The following is a 24711-nucleotide window of genomic DNA, read 5'->3' as shown; positions in this document are numbered from 1 at the left end:
AACGTGGCTTCCATAAATGCGTGCTACGTCTTTTTGTTTAAATAATTAATGCAGGTCGGATTGATGCTTTGTTAAAACAGTTGCTTATTTAAGAAAGCAACTATTTCAAGGATATAAGATAAATTGGGTTTTTAACTTCTTTTTATTTCAATTGTGTATTTCAGTGTCTGTCTATTAAGTGCCAAAAACAGAATCCTAATTTTTGATATGGAACATCAAGCTCAGAGAGGTATGGCCAGGGTATCTTCAAGCATCCATCTACAATGTTTTTACTTTTTTTTTTTTTTAATTACATCAATTTTCTTATTCTCCAAATAGTATTACATATTTCATGACTTCACATTTTTCTGACAACAGAAATATGTTTTAATAGTACGATTGTGCAGACGCGGTGGCTCTCGCCTGTAATGCCAGCGCTTTGGGAGGCCGAGGTGGGTGGATCATTTGAGGTCAGGAGTTCAAGACCAGTCTGGCCAACATGGTAAAACCCTGTCTTTACTAAAAGTACAAAAATTAGCTGGGTGGTAGTGATGTGTGCCTGTAATCCCGGCTCCTCGGGAGGCTGAGGCAGGAGAGTTACTTGAGTCTTACTTGAGTCTGGCAGGCAGAGGTTGCCGTGAGCTGAGAATGCGCCACTGCACTCTAGTCTGGGCAACAAAGTGAGACCCTGTTTCTATATATATATATATATATATATATATATATATATATATGTGTGTGTATATATATATACATATGATTTAATATTTTATACAGCATCTTACAGAATTATTTTGAAATACGTATAGAAGAAATATAGTTGCAGTGGAATAATTAGAACAGTGTTTGGTTTAGACTGACTTTCAGAGAATCAAAATAATACACCATGAATCCTACAGTTAGTTTTGTAGTTAAAAATGCATTTTTTATTCAGAAAATGATTATTTTATTTAGAGAAGAAGCTGACTAATCAAATTCCAAAGAATCTAATGAAATTCTCACTGATTCCAATTTTACCAACGTATTTGAAAACCTTATATGACTGGTTCTTCTACTTAAAAAAAGTAAGATTGCAAAATAAAGAAAACTCTTTTTAATGTGAGATAAGATCAAGGTTATTTTATTTTATTTTATTTTATTTTATTTTATTTATCTGTTGGTGGAAACTTTTTGCTCTTTTGCCTAGGCTGGAGTGCAATGGTATGATCATGGCTCACTGCAGTCTTGAACTCCTAGGCTGAAGCAATTCTCCCACCTCAGCCTCCCAAGTAGTGGAGACTATGGATGGGAGCTACTGTGCCTGGCTATTTAAAAAATATTTAAATTAGAGACAGAAAAAAAAAGCAAATAAAACAACTTTATATGAAGTGAATTAATTCTTGATCTTACAAACTACATGCAATATAATGAAAAATGCAGAGATTTTAGTAAGTCAACTTCTGGTACTCACTGTCCTAAGTCAATAAACCTGGGGTCCAAATAAGTAACCACGAGCCCTGAGCACCTGGTTAATTTCCTCAAGGTAGCACGTGGCTGTCCATCTTCTGAAATCATACCTCCTTTATTCAAACCTCTTCTGTTAGCTACATCCAATTCTTTGTCAAATCTTTGTCAAGTCCTCACCAATTTACGGCTTTTACAGGATTCTGTGAGTAGCTGGGAGCATCTGGTCGGCCGCCCTTTCTTCTCCCAAACTACAGAGGCAGAGAATGGCGTTGCAGCCTCCAAATGCAAAATGCAAAACCCTTGCGCGGTGACAGGGCTGCTCCCCATGTATATTCATTACTCACAGTCAATTAGAGACCCAGAGAAGGCGGAACAGCAGGCCTTACCTTGTCAATCTCAGAAGAAAATATCTTGTGAAGGTTCCATCATGTTTCATTAGGTCGATTCAGCCAAGGGCAGGCCCATTTTTCCTTTCCCACCTGGCCCTCCCTCTGATACCAGGCCTGTCATCACCAGCTGCCACTGCTCTAAGGAAGAAATTTTTGGTGGGAAAGGGGGTGTAAAAAAACTCAAAATAACAATAACTGTTAGCTTGAAAATTTAAAAATGTTCTTCCCCCAGCAGAGCTGTGTACGAACCCCAAATGTGTGTACTGGACAAGGCGATATTGTCCTCACTCTTCATTGCTGGGGCTCACACAGCATGGCACAGGTTTGGCACGCGTCGGGGTTGTGACATTTCACTCAGGACCTGTGGCATTTGTAGCAACTCTTGTGACTTCAGCTATTCTTGTCCCACCCCTTCGTGTCGTAGGTATGTGGCTGTGCCACCGTCTTCCTCGCCTGTACTGGATAGATGAAGATGGCGGGGAAGGGTTATTTGTGAGCAGCACCCTCAGTCAGAGTTAACTGGGGCAGGAGGCAGGAGAAAGGGGCCCTGAAGGGAGAGCTTTCGGGGCAGGCAGAACACAGGAGGAGTCAGTTCTGGTATTCAGTACGACAGTAGGAAGATTATGGGTGACGATAACTTAGGGTAGAGTTTCAAAATTTCTAGAAGAGAAGAACTGGAATGTCTCCAACACAAAGAAATGGTAAGTGTTTGAGGTAAGGGATATACCAGGTACCCTGAACTGATGATTACACATTGAACACATGTATCAAAATGCCACTGGTACCCCAAAGGTGTTTAATTATTATATATCAATAAAAAACAAAGGAAAAGAAAGCAATTGTGATGATGGTTGCCCAACTCCGAATACACGAAAAACCGTTTAACTGTGCATTTGACATGCGGGAACTGTTTGATATGTGGATTATGTCCCAACAAAGCTGTTTTTACAAATAAGAAAGAAAACAGGAGGGAAAGAAGAATAAAAGAAAGGCGAGAGGAGAGAAAAACCTGCTATTTATCTGAGGGTGGACGTGTCAGGGTGGGCTGCTTTTGAAAATCTGATAAAAATGGGTATCTCCACTCTGCTTCTTTCTCACTCCCCTCAGTGGCCTCCCGGGCCATGCCACTCCCAGCAAATGCCTTTCCAGCTGCAGAAAACAATCTCCTATACCTGCCTTTTTTTTTTTTTTTTTTTTAACTTGGCTTACCTTCCGGTCAACTGGCCTATTTTTTTAAAAAAATCAATTAACTAATCAACCAATCACTCAGCAATGATGTTTTGCTTTTTGTTTTCCTGTAGTGTGCTCCTGCCCTGATCCTGTAGGGTAGTAACTCCCAGATGTAGGAATGGGCCATAGCCTCTCCACCTCCTTAGGAAGAGCTGTCGGGGGAAGGGGGTGCTGTCTGGAGTGGGGGGTTATATATTGATGTCAAGGCTGTGCATAGCCCATTGTTTCAATTAGTTTTTAGTCATGATATCTAATTTATTTTGATCTATTAAACAACATTTAAAAACACATGAGATTTTTACATTTGTAAAAAGGGGACAGGGGTTTAAAATAAATGAATAGTACTGAAGTACGGAATTGGAGCAAGCCAACCAAAAAGTACAGGGAACAAAAGCCTGGAGTGACTCTGATGAAACTAGGAACTTTACCCACAATGAATGTAACTCCTTCATTGTTTTCTGTGCACAGTTATGCCCAAGAATCAAGGCTGGTTATTCAACTTCACGTAAATAGCATTCCACCTGCTAGTGTTTATAATGTACTGAGCAATACTAAGCATCGAAAATCTTTGTGTCATGACTGTATTAATTCTACCGAAGGGCTTTATCTCTCTTCATTGCACACTATCCTTATGATAATCTTCACAGAATTTTAAAATTGTGTCAGATTGTCTTCTTTATGTCAAAATTTAAAACATGTATTATTGAAGAAAAATAATAATTAAAAATACATTTAGGATTCAAGATCTAAAAATATTTTTAAAAACTACTCTCAGTAATTTAACGGATTTTGTAAGGCAGAGTTGACTTTGTTGAATTCTTAGGTTTTGCAATGTGAAGACAAGATTCGTTAACCTCCCCATGAAAATAGAAGATGCGTTACGTCATCAGTTCCAGTTTGCTCCCTGCTGAAGGTCAGCTCCACCTATACGCTGCCCCAGCTCCTCTCCAGAACACCCATCATACACCAAGACTTTGATGAATGTACTTTTAAAAAGAGAAGTGCATGCTTGGCTGGAGGGAAGAGTGTGACAGGGGCTGGCAGCCAGAACTGGAGCCAAGACAGGACAGCGTGACAAAGGGCAGCCGACATGCACTGGGAATAAACAAAGTAGCCTTCATCAGAGGAGCCATCTGCAGCACAGCTGCAGGTGCAAAATGCGCATGCGTGACTCCCATGCCGCAATCTTGGCAGGTGAGCTAGGCCAGCCCTGGTCTGTTTTCACGCTGCTGATAAAGACATACCTGAGACTGGGAATAAAAAGAGGTTTAATTGGATTTACAGTTCCACATGGCTGTGGAGGCCTCAGAATCATGGCAGGAGGCAAAAGGCAATTCTTACAAGGCACCGGCAAGAGAAAATGAGGAAGATGCAGAAGTGGAAGCCCCAATAAACCCATCAGATCTCATGAGACTTATTCACTACCACGAGAATAGTATGGGGGAATCCGCCCCCATGATTCGAATGATCTACTGGGTCCCTCCCACAACACGTGGGAATTATGGGAGTACAGTTCGAGATGAAATTCAGGTGGGATCACAGCCAAGCCACATCAGCCAGTGCTGAGGCAGAGAGCACACAGAGGCTGCCCTGACCTGCGCTCTGATTCTGTGGGTGGTTTTGCATCACAATGACATCCTGTTTTGTTTGTGCGCAAAAGAACAGAGAGGAAGGGGACTCCTTAATATACAGGTTTGTCGTTAAATTGCTTGTTAAAATGTAATAGGTCAAATCACCTTTTCCAAGATTTCAATGAGATTCAAATGAAAATCAAATAAATCCAGCTCTATTGAGGTTAGTTATATACTTGGTTACTGGGAGTAATGAAAAGATGACAGAGATACTGATCCTGCCTTCAAGAAGCTTACAGTTTAGTGGCAGAGATAAGACCTAAATACATAAAAATCTTAATGAAAATAACACTAAATGCTTTGTGACATTTTAAAAGTATATTTAGACAGTCCCTGATTTAGGAACATCTAACAGATTTCCTTTGTGCATAAACCCTTCATCTTACTGTAGAAACAATTATCTGCCTCCGAAACTAGGAGAGCCCAAGGTGCTCCACGGAGGCCCCCCAAACCCCTTGGATAAAATCCTGGGGTTCTGGAAGAAGCTTTTGGAGTCACTTAGGGAAGGAAGTTTCGGCTTCTGTTGGGGACAATGTGTTTCTGGTATCTCAAATTGAAACTCAGAGAACATGTTCATATAGAAACAACATAAAAATAGGTGGCCAGGTCAGTAGTAGTAGACAGTGTTAGGTTGCAATTAAATCATAATTTGTGCTAAATAGATATTTGCAAGAGCCGAACAACAGTTTTGATACCAATTTTATTTAAAAATGTGTTCCAAGTAGCATATACCTGGCTTCTCTACAAATATACTTTTCAGAAGTCAGCCAATGCGTGACCCACGGCTGACCACAGGGAGATGTCATAGGGAGTCCTTGATTAGTTGCCAAATTAATAGCACTGATGTAAGTTGTTGTTACGGCTCAGGAGCAAACATATCTCTCTTACACCTAGGATGGTCAGGAAGAACCAGGCTCTGAGATCTGGGGGCTGAAGGATTTCAAGGTACCAGACCTCTGCACCTTGATGGTTAGAACAGGTAGAGTGCTTCTAGCCATCCAGACCCAAGAGGGAAAAAGGATTTGCAAAAATCGTAGCAAGTCGAAGAGAGGGGTTTCTCTTTCAGGCAAGGTCCTTTTCATTCCACTTGACTTTTTCCTTTAAAAATGTGTCCAGTCAAAGAAGAGCAAAATTCAAACAGCAATGATTAAATACCAATATCTAATTTAGGAGGTGCAGGAACCAGAAACAAAATTTTGTATTGAAAATTAATATAGGTTTCCTATAAGCCAATTGATACATGTATTTCCTAACACTGATTATATTAAATACTAATTAACTAGAATAATTATTAGCTTAAATTATTTGGGCCAGGTCCTCTTTGGTTTATAAATTACCAACTGGTTATGAATCATAGATGTGGGGACTGCGTCACTTCTTTTCAGCATCTTTCCTGGATGCCTAGGGGTCTAAGAGTTAACAGGGGACCCTTCCGCCTGCCCACCATGGAATGATCCTCGTCCAGGGCAGAACAGACACCCTCAGTTTCTAATCTAGGGGTGCTTTCCTAAGGAAAGGCAGGTTTACTCATCTCATCTATTAAGAAGACAAGAGAGCACTTTCCGGAAGATCCCAGCAGCCTCTCACTTCACTCTTACATCACAGCGCTCTGTTGGAAGGATTTTCTCTGAAAACGTGCTTCTTATCTTGTTTTACTTTGAAACCTCTTCAAAGGAGAGCTCTGGACCAGGCCGGTGCTGTAGATGTCAGATGAGTCTTGTGTCATGGTGTGGAGTTGAGTTGTGAGGAGAGTGCGGGCTCGATGTGGTGTGGTGTGAGATGGATTTTAAGCTAATGACTTTGCGACTTTGTGGGCACAGTCTGTTCTTTAAGAAAAATGACAGCCTGGTCAGTGTTACTACTTTGAGTCTCTCCTGAATTTTTAAGGTGTAGTTCCTCATCAGCAGCTTTGAGGCAACTTTTTTTTCTTCAACCAGGGCAGGCTCTTTGAAATTTGTGACTGTGTTTTGATTTTTAAACTATCTCTGGTGGCTCACACCTGTAATCCCAGTACCTTGGGAGGCTGAGGTGGGTAGATCACCTGAGGTCAGGAGTTTGAAACCAGCCTGACCAACATGGAGAAACTCCGTTTCTACTGAAAATACAAAATTAGTCAGGGCGTGGTGGCACATGCCTGTAATCCTAGCTAACTCAGGAGGCTGAGGCAGGAGAATCATTTAAACCCGGGAGGCGGAGGTTTTGGTGAGCTGAGATCATGCCATTGTACTCCAGCCTGGGCAAGAGGAGCAAAACTCCATCTCAAAAAAAAAACCCAAAAAAACAAAACAAAAAAATCCTTTATCTCAAAAGCTGTATCTATAGCATCCACGCACATAGTTTTGTGAATATTTTATTATTGTGTGTCAGTATCAGTAAATAGGGTGTTATCATGGGAATGGTAACTCTCACATGTTTTGCTAAAAGTTAAAGTTTATGTCTATTGGAAGTAAATCTGGAAAGGAATATTTTAGAGGATAAAATCCTAACGTATTTTCAGCATTGACCTATTTAGCTATATTGTACAGCATAGCTAAGGAACAGTGAGAAGAAGTAGACTGATTGGCTATCTGGGATATATAGCATTTGCAGGTTATATCACAAATAAATCATCGCTACTCTGCTACATCTTGAAAATGCAGTTTCTTTAGTAAATATGGAATGCTACTTCAAGGTCGAATCTATTCATTAAAATAAAAACAATAATCAGGACTCTTTTTCAGCTCTTACCACAGAAAAGTTTTTCTGCAAGAAAAGTATTTCTAGAAATGGCCAACTATATTCCTATTAGCAGCTAACATTAGAAAAGAAATGCAAATGTGGTTGCATCTTGTTACTTGGTAACTGGAAGTACACACATTCAGGCAGGGAAAATGGATTTGATGAAAGGATCCATTTTGGCGACTACCCTCCCCCTGCTTGGCCTGGTGCATATACTCTTGTGTCAGATTTAGTCTTATTTTGAGTTGAAGGATCTGCTGAAAAGTGTGTGCAGCTGATTCCCAGTTGGGAAAAGTTCAGAGCACTGGGATAGTGTTTCTTACAGTGTGGTCCATCCGGTTCTTAGAAAGTTGACAGAGGAAGATGGCTCTGGCCAGGCAGTGGCTCTAATTAGCTCAGCCTTCTCCGGTGTCATAGCTGGGAGTCCTCTAAGATAGATAGATGTGATTGCTTACACTTTCTTCTCATAAAAACAAAATTACAAGGGAACCCTGGGCTCTTCTGGACATGGTGATTAGTAAAGCAACAAAGTCTAATTCTCACTGCAATTTGACAGTGTTTTGGGTGTGGCTTAGAGAATTTGGCAACATGTCCGTAAATGGGACTAATTGGAAGCAAGGCAATACTAAATTGGTCCACACAAAACCTCACAGCAACCTTACACCAGGAAGTCTCTTGCTTGAGTAGAATTTGGAAGTGTTGCTTTTTGCTGCTTTTGCAGTATCAAAATGAGGCAAGACAAGCAGGCGGACACATCTCAGAGTTCTGGGTCAGGTGTGCCACCATCGTATAGGCAGCAAAAACCTGTCACAGTAAACATGTGGATTGGACAGGAACTAATCCAGAAAGGAATTAGTAGGCCTGATGTGTTTTTACAAGGTGTTTCCAATTGATTGGTTAATCCTCATGGCATCTGGAGTGAGGAACTACAGAGAGAAGCCCCACAGAGGCTGCAACTAAACTGGGATTAGAAGGCAGTCAGAGTAATTAGTCCACTAAATCAAAGAAAGCAGAGAGGAAATTTCTTATATTGTACTTGGTTGATAGATTTCAAGTGATGCTTCATTTGGGGGAAAATAAATTTTGAGTGTTTTGAACCCAATTAAGGTACAGCTTTGAGACTACATTTTGAATAAAATAAGCAGAGTGGCTTCTGAGTCTTTATTTCATGATGTGCTTCACGTGGAAACATCCCCCACTTCTTTATATTTATCTGGCTTCTGACATCGTTTAAGGATGAACTCAAATGATAACTCCTTCATGAAGTCTTTTCTGCTTGTAAAAGTAGTTATGACTTCCAGCTAAGCGTTTTAGTTCTCATCTTTACAGCAACTCTGTGAACACTTTAAAGATGAAAGAAGCTGAAACTTAGAAAAATAAATTGCTAGTAAATGTCAGAGTTAGAATTCAAACTCGTGAATGCTCTAAGCTCATGCACATGTCTCCTGAAAAACCAGTTTCCTCCTACCCTATAGATAATTAATCTACCCTTTGTTTTCGTCTTGATCATTATTTAAAGATGTTTATATTACTCTTGCAATTTGTTAATGTTGCAGTTCTGTGAAAGCAGAAACTGAAGATATTTCTAATGAAAACCTCCCAGTAGCTGGCACAATGTACAAAAGATGACTTCACTATATTTTTTTAAGAAGTAGAAAGGGGTCTTATGTGCTGGGACCAACACTTATTCTTACCAAAATTGATATGGCCCACGTGTGGTAGGAAATGTTTTTATGCTCGGTCCTGTTCTGAACATTCCCAGTGTGGTTTTCGTAAGAGCTCCACTCCAGATCTGAGAATAATTCTTGAGAAGGTGCAATACTCTGTATGGAGAGACTAGCACAGAAAAGAGTTTTGTTTGTTTTTTTTTTTTTCTTTTTTCTTTTTTTGAGGCGGAGTTTCGCTGTTGTTACCCAGACTGGAGTGCAATGGCGGATCTCGGCTCACCGCAATCTCCGCCTCCTGGATTCAAGCAATTCTCCTGCCTCAGCCTCCTGAGTAGCTGGGATTACAGGCGCGCACCACCGTGCCCAGCTAATTTTTTGTATTTTTAGTAGAGACGGGGTTTCACCTTGTCGATCAGGATGGTCTCGATCTCTTGACCTTGTGATCCACCTGCCTCGGCCTCCCAAAGTGCTGGGATTATAGGCGTGAGCCACCGCGCCCAGCCAGAAAAGAGTTTATTAAGTAAATAAATGATTGAATGCAAAGATAATCCTTACGTGGAGAGACTATACTTTCTTACAACAGAGAAAAATGTTTTCTGTCTTTGGCCAGTCAAGTTGCATCTATGAGAGTGCAGTTTCTACCCCTTGTAGAGAAATTTCTGGCTAAATATGCTTTAATAGCAATACTAATCTCCACTGCAGAGAAAATACAACTTGGGGGAACTGGTGGAATGGCAGCGCTCTGCTAAGATTTCTATTATTCTCAAGAATGTGTTGATGATCATCTTCCTTATCTTTGAACAGTTACTATGTTTACTTCCAAGTGAATTTCCTTTCTCCATGGAGATGCTATTTTGGTAGCTATCCTCTTTTCCTGTACAAATGTCAAAATCTGCTTAGCAAGGAAACATCAATGAAGTGCTTCACTTGAAAACTACAGATGATCTTGAAGAACGTAGTTAATCATACAACCAAAGTCAACATAAAGCTGAATCTCCCAGAGTGGAGGTAAAAGCTGTTATGAATCATCTGGCATTCACTGTGTGGGGTAGAGAGGGAGAGATAAGCAGAGAAGAATGGCTGCATTATGATGCTTGGTGTATGAAGTAGAGAGGAAAGGACTCCATGTCTGGCGGTACAATATAGTTTTGCAGCACAGAGAGTTCAATTTTGTTTCACTAACATCTAGGATACATTTGGAAAATGTGGTAAAGAAAGAAATATGCCCAGATATTCCACAATTCCATTATCCTTCATATATCCTATATCATGCATGGACAAAAGAATGATGGAGTTGGTTTACCAGTTAGATCCCTAAAATTCATAAACTCATAGAATATCAAGAGGTGGAAAAGATTTTAGAAATTCTTTAGGTCAGGTTATTCTTCAGGGGGATTATCAAATCTTGCCTTCTGCATAAGAATCCCATAAGATCCTTGGGTTGTGACGTAATTCTGATACAAGGTAAACTAAATGGCATTGGTTCAGACCGATGGACTCATTCATTCATTCATTCATCCATCATTCATCCAACGAGGAAGTGTTGAATGACTCTTGTGTGTCAGTTTCTGTACCACTGGTTTCCAGGGAGGTAACGAGGAAGAAGTCAAAGGCTGCACCCTTGAAGAATGCAGGGGCTAGAACTGGAATCACAAACATAAACGTTTAATTCTGCTACACATAACGCTTGTTAAAAAGTGAGTGTTTATAAAATGCTATAGAAATGCAGAGGAGGACATCGTTTTTGAGGTTGGCACAGTTAGGGAAAATCTTTCAGAAGTGGCATTGAAGTGGGGACTTTGAAGATGAATGGATGCTCATCATTTGGAGAGAAAAGAGAAAAAGAGAATGGTATTCTAGACAAGAGGAAGAAGCAAAAACACACGAGTTAACAAAACAGTAAATAACTGCTGGAAGGCAGGTGGGAAGGCAGAGATGATATTTGCTGTTTAACTTAAGGCCTTGTCAGTCGTACCTGTTGTAGTTATTTTGGTGTGTATGAACACTGCATATCCCGTTTCTTCTTTTCAGTCTTGAGCAGGAAGCAGTACTTATTTCTAGAATCATGAGGTATGTTATGTAAACATCCATGGCAGCCTTCACAAGAAACCTTATCTTCTTTGATTTAGGTAAACAGGAACCAAATCCTGACACATTATCAAAAACAAAAACAGCTGGCAATAATCACACTCTACAAATCCACAGCATTTGTGACATTTAAAAAAGATGAAAAAATAAAAAGTGCTGCCTTTTTAAAATAGGTACTCTTGACATTGAAGTATGTTACATTACCTATCTTTTCTTTAGAATCCAATTCGAAATCATATATGTAGTTTATGTTTGCACTTCAATTTTCACAAACCCTACTGTGAGAGTCCCATTATTCCATTTGACATTGAACTTTAGAGTTTAAGTTGATGGTAAAATCACAAAACAAGGGGAAAAAATTACTTAGCCAAATGCAGACAACCTGGTATAAAGCTGAAGGAGTTTTAACTGTTCAACCTTAAGACAGCTTTAAAAAACATGATGGCTTTAAGGACAAGTAGCAAATTTAAAAGCAGAAGAATAAAGCCCCCTAACATTTTTTAAAGACATGCTAGTACACTTGGGAACCATTTGCATCTTATTTTTGTGTTTGCATTTTCTTTCTGAAAATATGCTTGGCAAAATGCCTGCAGAATAATACCTAGGAAGAATAATTAAAGCCATTTCTGTCAGCTGTTTCTTAATGTAACTAAGCCATCCATTTCTATTAGACTCAATTCTCTTGCTCTAGGACTTTTGCAAAGGTCAAGGCTCTGCTCAATAGTACTTGTTGTTTAAATAAAGCCACAAGTTTATATCTATATTGTTTCTCCCAACTCTCAAAAGCCTCAATGATTCTCAACTTCTTATAGCACTGGATCTTCCAATTTATCAGCTAGAATTAAAACTTCACATTTGTAAGATGATTACATGTCTTCACCAACAATTGCATGTGCCAATTTGTTTTCCTTCTTTTAAATGCCATTTCAGAGAAGCACTGTAAAAGTGGCCAAAGAGGCCAGGTGCAGTGGCTCAAGCCTGTAATCCCAGCACTTTGGGAGACCGAGGCTGGCGGATCACCTGAGGTCAGGAGTTCAAGACCAGCCTGGCCATCATGGTGAAACCCTGTTCCTACTAAAAATACAAAAATTAGCCAGGTGTGGTGGTGAGTGCCTGTAATCTCAGCTACTCGGGAGCCTGAGGCAGGAGAATTGCTTGAACCTGGGAGGCGGAGGTTACAGTGAGCCGAGATTGCGCCATTGCACTCCAGCCCGGACAGCAAGAGCAAAACTCTGTCGCCCCCCAAAAAAGTGGCCAAAGAAATAGGATGGCCTGTGGGAGTAAAAATTTAAGAGACGTGTTGGTATTGCACCACCCACACACACCCAACCCAGTGACTGGAATATGTCATACAAAGGCATAGTCGTCACGCATGAAGAATTACCTCGGTCTTCAGTTTGCTTTCTTCAAATAGAGCCTTCACATCAGAAAATGTGATGTTTCATCTCACACTGGTTTTATTGCTTATCCTTTAGTCTCTCTTTTTAATTTTCTTGTGAAAACAACTCTACATAACTTCACATCCATTCCTAAGGTATGACCACCATCCACTTCCTAAACACATGGAATGCAATGTACTTGTAGCTTTCCTTAGTGTTGTGTTTAATAAATGCTTATTAACTCACTAAAGAAAGAAAAAGGAGCCTCTGATCTTTATATGAATTTCCAACCTCTCCAGTGTTTTAATAAAAATAGAGCATTTCTCTCCGTCCATTCTATGGTCCCTAAGGGCTGATGCCTTCTTGTTTAACTTTAACAAGTAGCAAATACTAGGCACAGCCAGAATATAAATTATTTTACTGTTGTTAGTGAACAATACTCACTGTGCTTAATCAAAGCTTATAGTTGTTCTTAGGTAGCTCTAAGTGTATTTTGAGCAAGTATTTATAACCACTTACAATAAACTAGGAAATATTCTTTGAGAAAAAGACTTTCTTTCCCACAAATATATCTTCATTTGCTCTTTGGGTTTTTACAGACATATGACCATTTCAGTTCTGATAATGGTACTTTTCAATCAGGTCATACCTTTTTTGACAACAGGTATTTTTTAAAAGGAGGATTTGCCAAACCAGAGAAATCAGTGCCTCCCCTTGGAAATCTCATTTTGGAAAGGTTTGATGTTTAAAAAATATTTATGTTCTCACAATTTAAAAAAGTTGATGCCAAAGTATGCATTTAAACAAAAGAGGGTAGAAACTATGAAAAGTGAGACCGTCCTACAAGTAGACACAAACAGTCACATATTGGAAAGACTATTCCAAAACAGACCACCAGTGAACTGCTACTGACGCTTCTTTGAAACTCTGTTTCTATCCTTTAGAAAAAGAGGAACTCTTACCTGGCAAAGCGGGGGCGTGTGGCAGAATGGTTTCCTGTGCGGTCCTCTGCTATTAGCATTTTGTCCACATGATGCTTTCTAAACTATTTATTATTCATCCTAACTCCTTTTATTTTGTCTTTACAGCTGTTTGATTTTATTTTTCTCATTGACCTTTTGGTATTATTTTTCCAAATGTATTATCTTTCATTCATCTAAAATGATTTTCATTTTCTTAGATTGGCTTGGTAAGACACTTCATACTGAAGATAAACACAAGGAAACTTTGTGTTATCATAGATGAGTTTCTCACATTATTCTCGAATGCACCTATTCTCTAGCTTTTCCTACCATTATTATTTCTGTCTAATTATTTTCTCTAGGATCCATCTTGTTTGTTTTTGTTTTGGGGTTGGTGTTTCGCTCTTGTTGCCCAGGCTGGAGTGCAATGGCACGATCTTGGCTTACTGCAACCTCCGCCTCCCGGATTCAAGCCATTTTCCTGCCTTAGCTTCCCAAGTAGTTGGGACTACAGACACGTGCCACCACACCCAGCTATTTTTTTGTACTTTTACAAAAAACAACTTTTAGTAGAGACGGGGTTTCACTATGTTAGCCAGGTTGGTCTCAATCTCCTGACCTCTTGATCTGCCCGCCTCGGCCTCCCAAAATGCTGGGATTACAGGCGTGAGCCATCGCACCCTGGGATCCATTTTTTAAAAGTTGATCCATGGGTAAGCAGCTCCATGACTCTTCTGGTGCAAGCTTTGCCTAGAATTTTATTTAATTTCTCTTATGTCACCTACCAATGTGTATGATGCTAGAATCTCATTAAGAAAGACTGAAGAATTGAGAAAGAAAATTGTTCATCAAATTAGCTTGACTTTCCTGGAACACAACAAGCAGCTCAGACGCACCAGACAGAAACTCATGAGTAGAAAAATTTCAGGCACCATATGCCTTTCTTACAGTGAAATGAAAACCTGAAGAGATGTTTATCTGGGGGCATTTTTGCTAACACGGGTCCTGGGTGTTGGTCAATAGGTCTCTGAAACCTTTCACTTGATTTTATGTCACCATGAACATAGATGCAGAAGACTAATTTGGTTTATTATTGGTGTCCTGGTGTTTTGGGGTGGAAGGGCAATTTTAACCCCTGAAAATCACATGACTACTTATTTGTATCTATTAAAGTATATAAATGATTATAAAATATGGCTGGTGAAACCCTGTCTCTACTAAAAATACAAAAAATTAGCTGGGCATAGTGGCACGTGCCTGTAATCCCAGCTACTCAGGAGGCTGAGGCAGGAGAATTGCTTGAACCCAGGAGGCGGAGGTTGCGGTGAGCTGAGATCGCGCCATTGCACTCCAGCCTGGGTAACAAGAGTGAAACTCCGTCTCAAAAAAAAAAAACTATGGCTAGCAAAAGTGACATTTGGTGGTGGGAAACTCACATAACCTAGAGGAAAGAAAGTAAAGATAGGTGATATATAAGGGACTGTGTCTCATTTCTCTAGTGAATTCACTGATATGATAACCTACCTGTAAGTAGCTGTGGCCAACTAATATTAGAAAGGTGGAGGGCTGCCCAGTACTGCTGAAACTAAGCTCCCAGGCTAGAGCTGGTGTAATTGGTTTCTTTGTTTAATTTTATTTAGAAAAGTTGTACTAAAATTGGACTAATGAAAGCGTTTCTACTTATTAATTGCTCCCAATCTGAATATACTTTAGTTTTAATTCCTTATTCTAGTGTTTAACAGGTAAATGAACAATAAGAATTTCACTTTGCAATTTTCAAACTTTCACAATCAAGAAAAATATATGTAATATATGTACAATATAAAATAATTATATAAAAAAGAATACTTGAGAAAGTTATCAATGTGACCAAATTCACATTATTGTGACCAGGTTCACATTATGACCAATTCATTTTTCACAATAGCCCCCACATACATCCAATACAGAAATGAAATTAGAGGGATAGTCATCTGTTTTGCAACACAGTAAAATCTGGTTGTAATGGAAGTAGTTTACTTATACAAAATGTTTCCATGACAGTTCCATGTAAACATTCAAGTCATACCTGTGTCTAAATTATTCATTGGTAGAGCATCATTCATGCTCCCCCAGATTAACAGGAGCACATTCTCAATGCTCCGGCTCAATGACCAAAACATAATTTTAACAAGGTAGGACAATGTAGAAATTAGACAATTTGCAGCTGTCAAAATATTCCTTGCCTTATTCAAGGGACCTTGAACATCTATAGGCAAATCTTTAATTTTAAGAAAGGTTGAAGAAGTTCTTTTTTTCGTTTTGGGTATTTGAATTTTTTTTTTACTTTTTATTTTTAGTTCTGGGGTACATGAGCAGGATGTACAGGCTTGTTACATAGGTAAATGTGTGCCATGGTGGTTTGCTGCACCTATCAACCCATCACCTAGGTATTAAGCCCAGCATCAAAAATTGTCAAAAGCATTCGCAACCAAAGCAAAAATTGAAAAATGAGATCTATTTAAATGTTGAATTTTAAAATAGAGTCTCTCCCAAGGACAGAAAATGTTTCTTAAGTAGTTTCATCATGTAAGGAAAACAAATTTTTCTTCATTCAGCATACCTCATAAAGTCAACAAAAAGTCACTGCATAAGGACATTAGATTATTTAAGGCTGAGGTGTAAAAAAATTAAAAATAAACTGGTGAGGGAAAAAAATCAAAAAGGTAATTAATACGGTAAATAAAACATTTCCCTGGTAAAGGTAGCTAGTGAACAGGCAGACAACAAATCTCATACTTCCCCCAAGTGTGATTAATGTAACTCTCAAAGAACATGTATTCAGCACCTCCTAAGAGGACACTTTTCTAAGTAGGAGCAACTGAAGGTGTGTGCCTGTGCCTCTTGGCGCTGGCTGTCCGTCTGGTTGTCTCTGTTTGGGAGATGTTGATGTTGACGCCCCTTTCTCGGTGCCCTCCTCATCCACCAGTAGAGGCCGCCCTGGGGTTCATGGATGTCTGGGGACTTGGTTTCCCTCCCTGCTTACCTAAGTCTGGATGTACAGTGTAGAATTAAGCCGTTTACTCTGATGAGATTGCACTGTTCTAGTGTAAAGTACAAGGGTAATGAAAATGATAGGCTTTTTTATTCCAAATTCTATCCCTTGTAGTATAAAGAGTAAGAGTTGAAAAGTGAAAGATTGGTTTTGTAAGTTTTTGCTTTTTTTCTACTCCTGAAGAATATTTAAGCCCTTTGGTCTTGGAAATTCCAAAATGTCTACAGCCCTGGAGTTTACTGGGAAGTCACTCATTCATGCCTCTTTGAAATCTTTTCAAAAACCTAAAGGAATTTGCAGCTTTTAATTGAGGGTAACCAGGGTTACAGTAAATATATCTATATATATATATATATAGTGACAATTAAAAACAAATAATTTACTAATTATTATTTTTTACTTATTAATTCACCAAATACAAGTTTGAGGCATAAAAATGTTAAAATATACCTAAAGTGGAGTAATTAAAATACAAAGAGAGCAAAGTTACATTAAAAAGAAAGAATGAGTTGTGTCTTAATAATGCTTAGGCACAAATTTAGCTTTAAGCCTCTGGAAATATGTTTTAAAAAAAGGATTAGATTGGATTAGATTAGATTTGGTCCTTGGTGTCAGATGAAAAGAAAAAAGGACAAAGCAGGTAGTGAAACTATTTTTAATTGACTTAATTCTACAAAGTACGTTTCATATATCTAACAAAAATAAATTTTGCTGGGTCGTTTCAACTATGGTTTTGCATAATTTCTGGCTTAAATCAAATGCTATTATTATTCATCATCAGAGCATCATGTTTCTCTCCTTCTAAGTGGTTATCATAATAGTAATTTGTGTGTGATTATTACCTGTATTTTGAACTAAGGAAATGTAAGTTCTATGAGAGTAGAGACCAAATCTACTTTTGCTCAATGTTATATTTCAGGTGCAGGGCTGGCATAGGGAAGGACTTGGTAAAAATTTGTTGAATTAGTTAATTTTTCTAATAAATACCTTTCATGCCATCCCCTCAAATCCCAGGACTTTACATTAAATTTCAACCTGTGTAATAAATTTTATGAAAAAAAAGTAAAAATAATGTAATCTAATTTCTAGGTTTTTTGATGACATGATTATTAAGTAATATGGCTTGGAAAATCTAGAGGAATATGTGAGCCAAATTCCCCTTAGATTGTCCCTTCAAATATTGGATGTTAAGTTCTGGCAAGAGCTGGCCCACAAGAATTTGCGGTTAAATTTTCTAAAAACAAAATACATCCACTGCTTACTCATTAAAGAAAACTGTACACTGACATTAAGTGAAACAGTGTACATTCTTCTGTAAAAATTCGGAGGTTTGGATTGCGTTATGGCCTAGGTGGAGAGCTGCTTCCCTTTCCCTCAAAGACAGTGGTGTAAAGAGATGAGAAGGGGACCTGGGGGCCAGCCAAGCTTGAGTTGAAGTCCCAGTTCTGCCACTTGATATCACTGTGACACTGGGCAAGTATTCTTTGCTTAAGCTGCAAGTTCATGCATTGTGAAGTGTGGCAATGACACCTGCTACTTCTCAGAATTGTGGAGGTAAAGTAACAATGAATGAAAAATGTCCAACACGTAGTAGGGTAATACATAGATATATATTTTTAATGGATGTCTTTTTCAGGCCATCTGCTCAATGGAAGCGAATAGTGCCATTTAGCTTCACCAAAAGTACACCTAATTCCCTGGAAGAATTCTGTAACCAAGATGACTTTTGGGGTCAATAACATGTTAGTGATAGTTTTCCAGAAGTTTCCATAATATGCCTAGATCTCAATCACTAGTCACTGAATTAAGAGTAAGTAAATAAGTCAATAAATTTGGATCTGAAAAAGCTTGATTTTGATTAAGCTGTAGATGAAATAAAACCCTAAGGCCGATTGACATTGGAGTTTATTTGAGCTTTTACATTGTTTTTCCCCACCTATGGGCTTACCTTCTGAAATCTGAGTTTTTGACTATTCTTGAATATTAGTTAATTTCTAATTATAATTAGTTTTTTTTTTTCAAGCCAAAATGTGTTCCATCTCTTTCTTGACATTGTGCAGCACATTTAAAAGCAGGTTCTCTATATGCTTGGACTCAGGTAACATGAAATAAGGCTTAAGTATTTACTGGAAAGGGAAATATTGATTATTATTACAGCATATTTTCTGGTAAATTTTTGCATTACTGGATGCTAACAGGCATTCAATGAACTTATTAAACAACATCATTTAGAAACAATCTTTATTTTATTATAGCCTAGGTGTCTCTAACTTGCATAATTTCTTTATTTACGAAAACTGGAATATTCACAATTTCCTCTGTAAGAAATCTATGTTTCATTGAAAGATAAACAATTCTCTTTTTGTTCAGGAGACAGATTTAGATTTTAATAATCTACACTCTCCCATCTGCTCCAACTATAAATTGTACATACAATTTATCATCATGACAGGATGTTGCCAGGTCAGAATCATTGGGCAGGAACAACATATCTAGAGTCCACTCTCTTCTGAAAAAGTCATTGGGTCCTTTGTCACTGAGAGCAGGTCGTTTTATTAGTCTGGAGAGCTACCATGTGATACAGGAAGAAGGGGCATGCACTCCCAATAGATCTCAGAAGCAGTGTGACTATTTTAGTGATATGGCTAAACATATAAAATAATTCAATTACACTGGCATATCAATTCCTAAATCGTTAAGCAGTTATCCTAAATGTCTAAAAGGAGCACAAACAAATGAAATATCCAAGCTTAAGATAGACAATATTTTGTATAAAAGGTATCTGAAAGCAAAACGGGCATTTGTCTATTTCAAAATGTTTGAAAATAAACATGGATTGATGAAAATAAGAAGTTTAGGTTCTAGACACTGACTCTACAACCCCCCACCCCCCCCACCCCCCCACAAACAAATGATAGACCACAAGTAGGCTTCTCTTAAAGTCTGTGACTTTGTACCTTTAAGAAGAACAGGCAGGAGTCAGTGCTGGGAAACATCAAGTGTTTTGAGATTCGCCTGGGGATCCTGCTGTGCTTCACAGCTGTGTGTTACCGTTTGCTTACTAATTCTGATAAAATATGAGATGCATTAAGTGACTAATGTTTTTTAAAACATATCTTTTGTTTAAATCTTCTAGAAAATGGTGAATTCAAACGCAGAAACAGAAAATTCGAATGGCAAGAAAAAAGAGCAGAGGGATATCCTGTGTATTTATTGTACCTCCACTGTGTTACAGGTTACTGGGGGCTGTGACCTTGGGTGGTCCTAGGCCTAGAGCTGAATCCACCAAAAAAAAAACACCTCACAGGGAAAGGTGGTCTCCACACTTAGCAACTTTGTACTAGCTTAATATGGTCACTGAAGATCTGTAAACAAACCCAGAAGGAATCCATGGGTAAAAAGAGGATGATCAACATAGAAGGAGAGGGCCAGGGGAGCAAAGATCATTCATGTCCCACCTGCTCAAGGTTAAAGCATAACCTCAGCCTTGGAGGAACAAGATTATTATTATCACCCAGTGGGTTCATCTTGCTCACTGTCCAGAAAAGCCAATTTACTGAGACGGTGTTATTGCAACAGAAAAAAATTTAATAAACACAGAGCCATTTAAATGGAAGATCAAAGTTTTATTATTACTCAGATAAGTCTGAAAATTCAGAAGCTAGAGTTTTTTAAGGATAGTTTGGTGGGCAGGGAGGTAGGAAATGGGGAGTGCTGATTGGCTGGGACAGAGATAAAAGCATAAGGAATCAAAGCTGTCTTCTTGCACTGTCAGTCCTTGGGTGGGAGCCACAAACCAGATAAGCCAGTTTATCCATCTGAGTGGCATCAGTCGGTCCATCAGAAGGCAGGGTCTAAAAAATACCTTGAACACTAATCTTAGGTTTTACAGTAGTAATTTTATCCACAGGAGCAATTGGGGAGGTTAAAAATATTATGGCCTCTGGCTGCATGACTTGACTTCTGAGCCATAATTTCTAATTTTATGATTAATTTCATAATCTAATTATAATTAATTTAATTTAGTTCTGCAAAAGTCTAATTCCCAAGGAAAGAGGAGGTTTATTTTGGGAAGGAACTGTTACCATCTTTGTTTCAAAGTTAAACTATAACTTTCAGGGCCTACACCCATGAAAGAACAAAGGCAGTTTGAAGGTTAGAAGTAAGACGGAGTCAGCCAGGTCTGATTTATTTCACCATCATGATTTTTGAAAGGCAGTTTCGTGACCCTCCAATCTCTAGAGAGTTGTGACATTCACTGGGCCCTGCCAAAGCTTAAATCAAACACCATCTTCCAAACATTTATATACTCCTGTTTGGATAAAATGTATTAAATAAGCTATTGAGAAATAATTTGACTTCTTAAGTGCCATTAAAAGTGGGACAGCGATGTCTTAAATAAGGGGATAGGATCTTGTGGGTACTAGGAAGACATGGCTCGCTTATAGATGATCACTGTTTCTAGGTTTTGTGGAACAATTCACTATCAATCTTCCAAGTGTGAATCTGCTATTATAAGTATAATCACTTCTGGGAATCCTATACATTTTTATTGTTTAATCAGTTTCTTTTTTTTTTTTTTTTTTAAGACGGAGTCTTGCTCGTTGCCAGGCTGGAATGCAATGGCTTGATCTTGGTTCACTGCAACCTCTACCTCCCGAGTTCGAGGGTTAATCGGTTTCCGAAAAGACTGAGAATGAGATGGTGGAACCTGTCCACTCAACCTTCTTGTTGCCCCTGAGAGACTCTACCTGCACCCAGGCAGCCTGCAGACACAATAACAGAATCAAAGTAGACATGTGACCACACTCACTACGGCCAAATGTGTGTATAGCTTGCAGAGTGAGTCTCCCTGATTTGTAAAAGAGCCTCATGGTCTCTTCTGGCCAATGATGCCTTCTCTTGATCTCTTTCGAATGCGAGCTGGAGCCATAGAATAAAAGGCAATGCAGTGCAGCAGTCAGCAGCTCAGACCCTGCAGCTGGCGTGGGTCTGAATCAAAGCTCTGCTACATCAGAGCTGCCTTAGCCCCTCTCTGCCACAGCTTCCTCATCCAACTGTGCCTGTCTTGTGGGTCTTTGGGAGGATTAACTGAGGGAGTACAAGAAAAATAGTTGAAACAGCGCCAGGTATACCATAGGAGTGTTGCCCTTGGGGGCTGGCATGGGTCTTGCACACCCTAGAAAAGATTCACAGAGGAGGAAGTTAGGACCCAGAGAAACGGCATGATTTGTTTCAGTCATGCTGGCCTCATGAAGACAGAAACCCAGGGCTTCCAGTTACTGTTCTACGTTCTCTCTACTCTTGCTACTTGTTTTTAAGTTTTAAACTTACATTATTATTAATACAAAGAACAGAAACTGATTTTTAATGGGGATTTTTTGTTGTTTTAGGAAATATATATATTAGCAAGATTGCATTTATTTAAAAAAATAAGTCACTTTGTATCTTTTATTTTTAAACTACAGGTTTATGTTGTGTCATCAAAGTTGCTATCAATTTTTTATGATCAGATGTAGAATCTGTGTTTATCGAACGCTATATGATACAAGAAACATTATACATGGTATACCTGAGCTGTCCTAGTAGAGATATCATAGCAGAAAGCTTTCTTATGCTCGTAGATCTAAACAATGGCATCTGATTAAGAAATGTTACTCATACCATATGATTTGAAAAGATGGGAAGGCAGAAATTTTAAAGGAATCACATTCTAAAAGAAGATAATTTTGTTCTTTAGAGTTCAGCATTATACAAAAATGTTCAAACTAATAGAAATAGCATATTCTACTATGATAAGTAATATGTCTCTTTAACGAGTTTGAGAATAGGAGGTTTAAAATAAGGGGTTCATACTGACTCTGACCCTCCAGTGACTTCTTTCTAGGCTGGTTTTAGTTAACAGGTTAGAATACCGTCACTTCAATGTTTGTATGATGCTTTCATCAGTATCCATAAAATCTTATTTTATATTTCTCTGTTGTATCAAAATGAGTAAAACACTTTCAGGTTATCTCTCATGAATAACTATTTCATATTACCATGCTTTCTTTTGAATGTCTTTACTATATCTTTCTGCAGAATGGTAAAAATGTAGGTTTGCTATGTTCTTCCCAGGCTACTGGAAGTTAGCACGAAAAAAATATTCATAAGCATTTTCTATAGATAAGTGTATCTGCCTTCCTGCACCCACTCAGGATAAAAAAAGAAATTATAATAAATCTACCCATTTCTAACAACCTCCTTATACAGTTCTTCTGCTGATTATAGTTTTTCTTTCCACCAAGGAGAAAAACCAACTGAGTAAGTGAAGTTAGTTCTACGGACATGAACAAGCATTTCCCACAGGATGTGTTTGTGAGAGTTTGTACCCAGAACTCAGACTGGTGGGAAATTGGAAATTAGATTTATGAGAAATTGATGCTGATTCTTAACTTTTCTCATTTTACAGCCCATTGTTTTCAGAAGAGTATGTGTTTCTCATGGGCAAAGGAGAGAATCCAGAGTGAGAAGCTGAAGAAAGTGGAAAGTCCTGGATTGGCGTGGTTTCAAAACATATGATAAGATGCAGGAACTCATCAGCTGTGGCTGAGGCTGAGTGGTTTCCATTGTGACACAGAGGGACACTGTAAGAGCTTTAAAAAGCGAAGGGGGACGCAACCAGGTGAATGTTCAGGACACTGGAGCCGCAAAAAAAAAACAACAACAACAACAAAAAAAACTAACAGCTAAGTCTAAGTCAAACTGCTTCGCACTTCCCCCCCTTTTTTTTTCTTTTGGTGGTTTCTAGGTGCAAGTGGGAAGGACTATAACAAAATTACTGTGTTTCTCTAACCTAGGAAAGGAAATTCAACACGCTGGTGCATTCACCCTGTGAACAAGCTTTATTTTATTCCAGGGGAAACAAACTGAAATTTCAGTGTAGGCAAGATGACTGTTTCTGTGGCAGAAACATTGAGAATATCCCTAGCAGAATGTAACTCTTAATCAGGGTTGTTTATTCATGCCGGGAGCACTGCAGGTCACGCTGCTCACTTGGTGCCATTTGGTCTGCCCTGAGCCTTCCTGGACAGGAAGTCCTTAAGATTAAAGATTATATTTTTATGGTCTCATGCCTGCCTACTCCAAGCTATTAACTGAAGAGAAATGTAACTAGGAGTCAATTTGTAGAAAGGATATTAACGGTCTTTTGTGTGTCATGATGAAAAATAGGAAGGAATCAGGTGGAGTAATGGAGGGAAGAAACCAGCTTGGTTATTATTTGGAGTATTGGAAATAAGAGTATTTCTGTGTTGAAGTGGAATTGTCATTCGAAATCAGTATTGCATATGTAATTAAAACAAAATCGATAAAGAACTTAGGATATTAGGATATTAACAGATAGGCCAAATAAAGGATTTCATCTTACTTTCTGTGGCTGCCCTTTTCAAAGCACTCTTTTTCCAAAGCAATATCTTGGCGAAGGGAAACAGGTAAATATTTGAAAATAAACGTAAGGCCGTGTGTGTGCAGGAGAGACAGGCTGGTTTTCTTTTGTTTTTCCAGTTGCCCTTGATGCTGTGACTTACTCTACAATTGTTTAAATGGAACGCATTTTGAAAATCTAGTTTCTCCACACCGGCCTGGTGAGTGATTTGTGGTTCTGCAGTTCATAAACATGCCCCTTGGGTTTATATTTTTGTATTTATTATTTGTCAAGGTAAGGTAATAAGGTGCTATGTATGATTAAATTACATTTAAAAAATCCTTTAGCTTTGCAGCATGAATCAATGTTAATAACAACAGAAAATTCATACTTATTTCCTATGCATGTTGCTTCTATGATGGTTTTAAGACCCATAACTTTGAATACATATAATTTTCAGAGATGACTGAAAGTTTTGGAACTCTGGATGTGTCTGTGAACGTGTGTACGTTGGAGTATTCACTTCAGCATGGAAACGAAACTGCTCGAACATTGTTCATGAGGTACCTTTTAAATTTTTGATTCCTTCTAATCCTCTGTTAACCTTCAGTGAGTTGCAAGTTGAGTCACAGAAATATTAACATAATCCTTCATTTAGGAAATAATTTCATTAATTTAATAAATCAATTAAACAATTGCTGTTATCAATAAAGCTGCTGCTTATTAATACATAACAGTAATTATGTACATTAATCTAATATTCATCTGAAAATAGAGAATGAA

The 24711-nt window shown here is 38.5% G+C and overlaps 1 long non-coding RNA gene across 1 annotated transcript in view; it reads left to right on the top strand.

Annotated features, from left to right (window-relative positions):
• Positions 1–24485, top strand: part of LOC105709147 (uncharacterized) — a 31405-nt gene extending 6920 nt beyond the window's left edge. Inside the window, exons 3-5 of the long non-coding RNA XR_001105460.3 lie at positions 22975–23187; positions 24069–24148; positions 24389–24485. This is a non-coding gene — a long non-coding RNA (uncharacterized LOC105709147). The remainder of the gene's footprint in view (positions 1–22974; positions 23188–24068; positions 24149–24388) is intronic.
• Positions 24486–24711: the final 226 nt, after the last annotated feature.

The sequence above is a fragment of the Aotus nancymaae genome, unplaced genomic scaffold (genome assembly GCF_030222135.1).
Source record: "Aotus nancymaae isolate 86718 unplaced genomic scaffold, 86718_ANA_hifiasm-v0.15.2.pri h1tg000044l, whole genome shotgun sequence".
NCBI lineage: Eukaryota > Metazoa > Chordata > Mammalia > Primates > Aotidae > Aotus > Aotus nancymaae.
The sequence above is the reverse complement of the archived record's forward strand: the minus strand, read 5'-3'. Positions and strand labels throughout refer to the sequence as shown.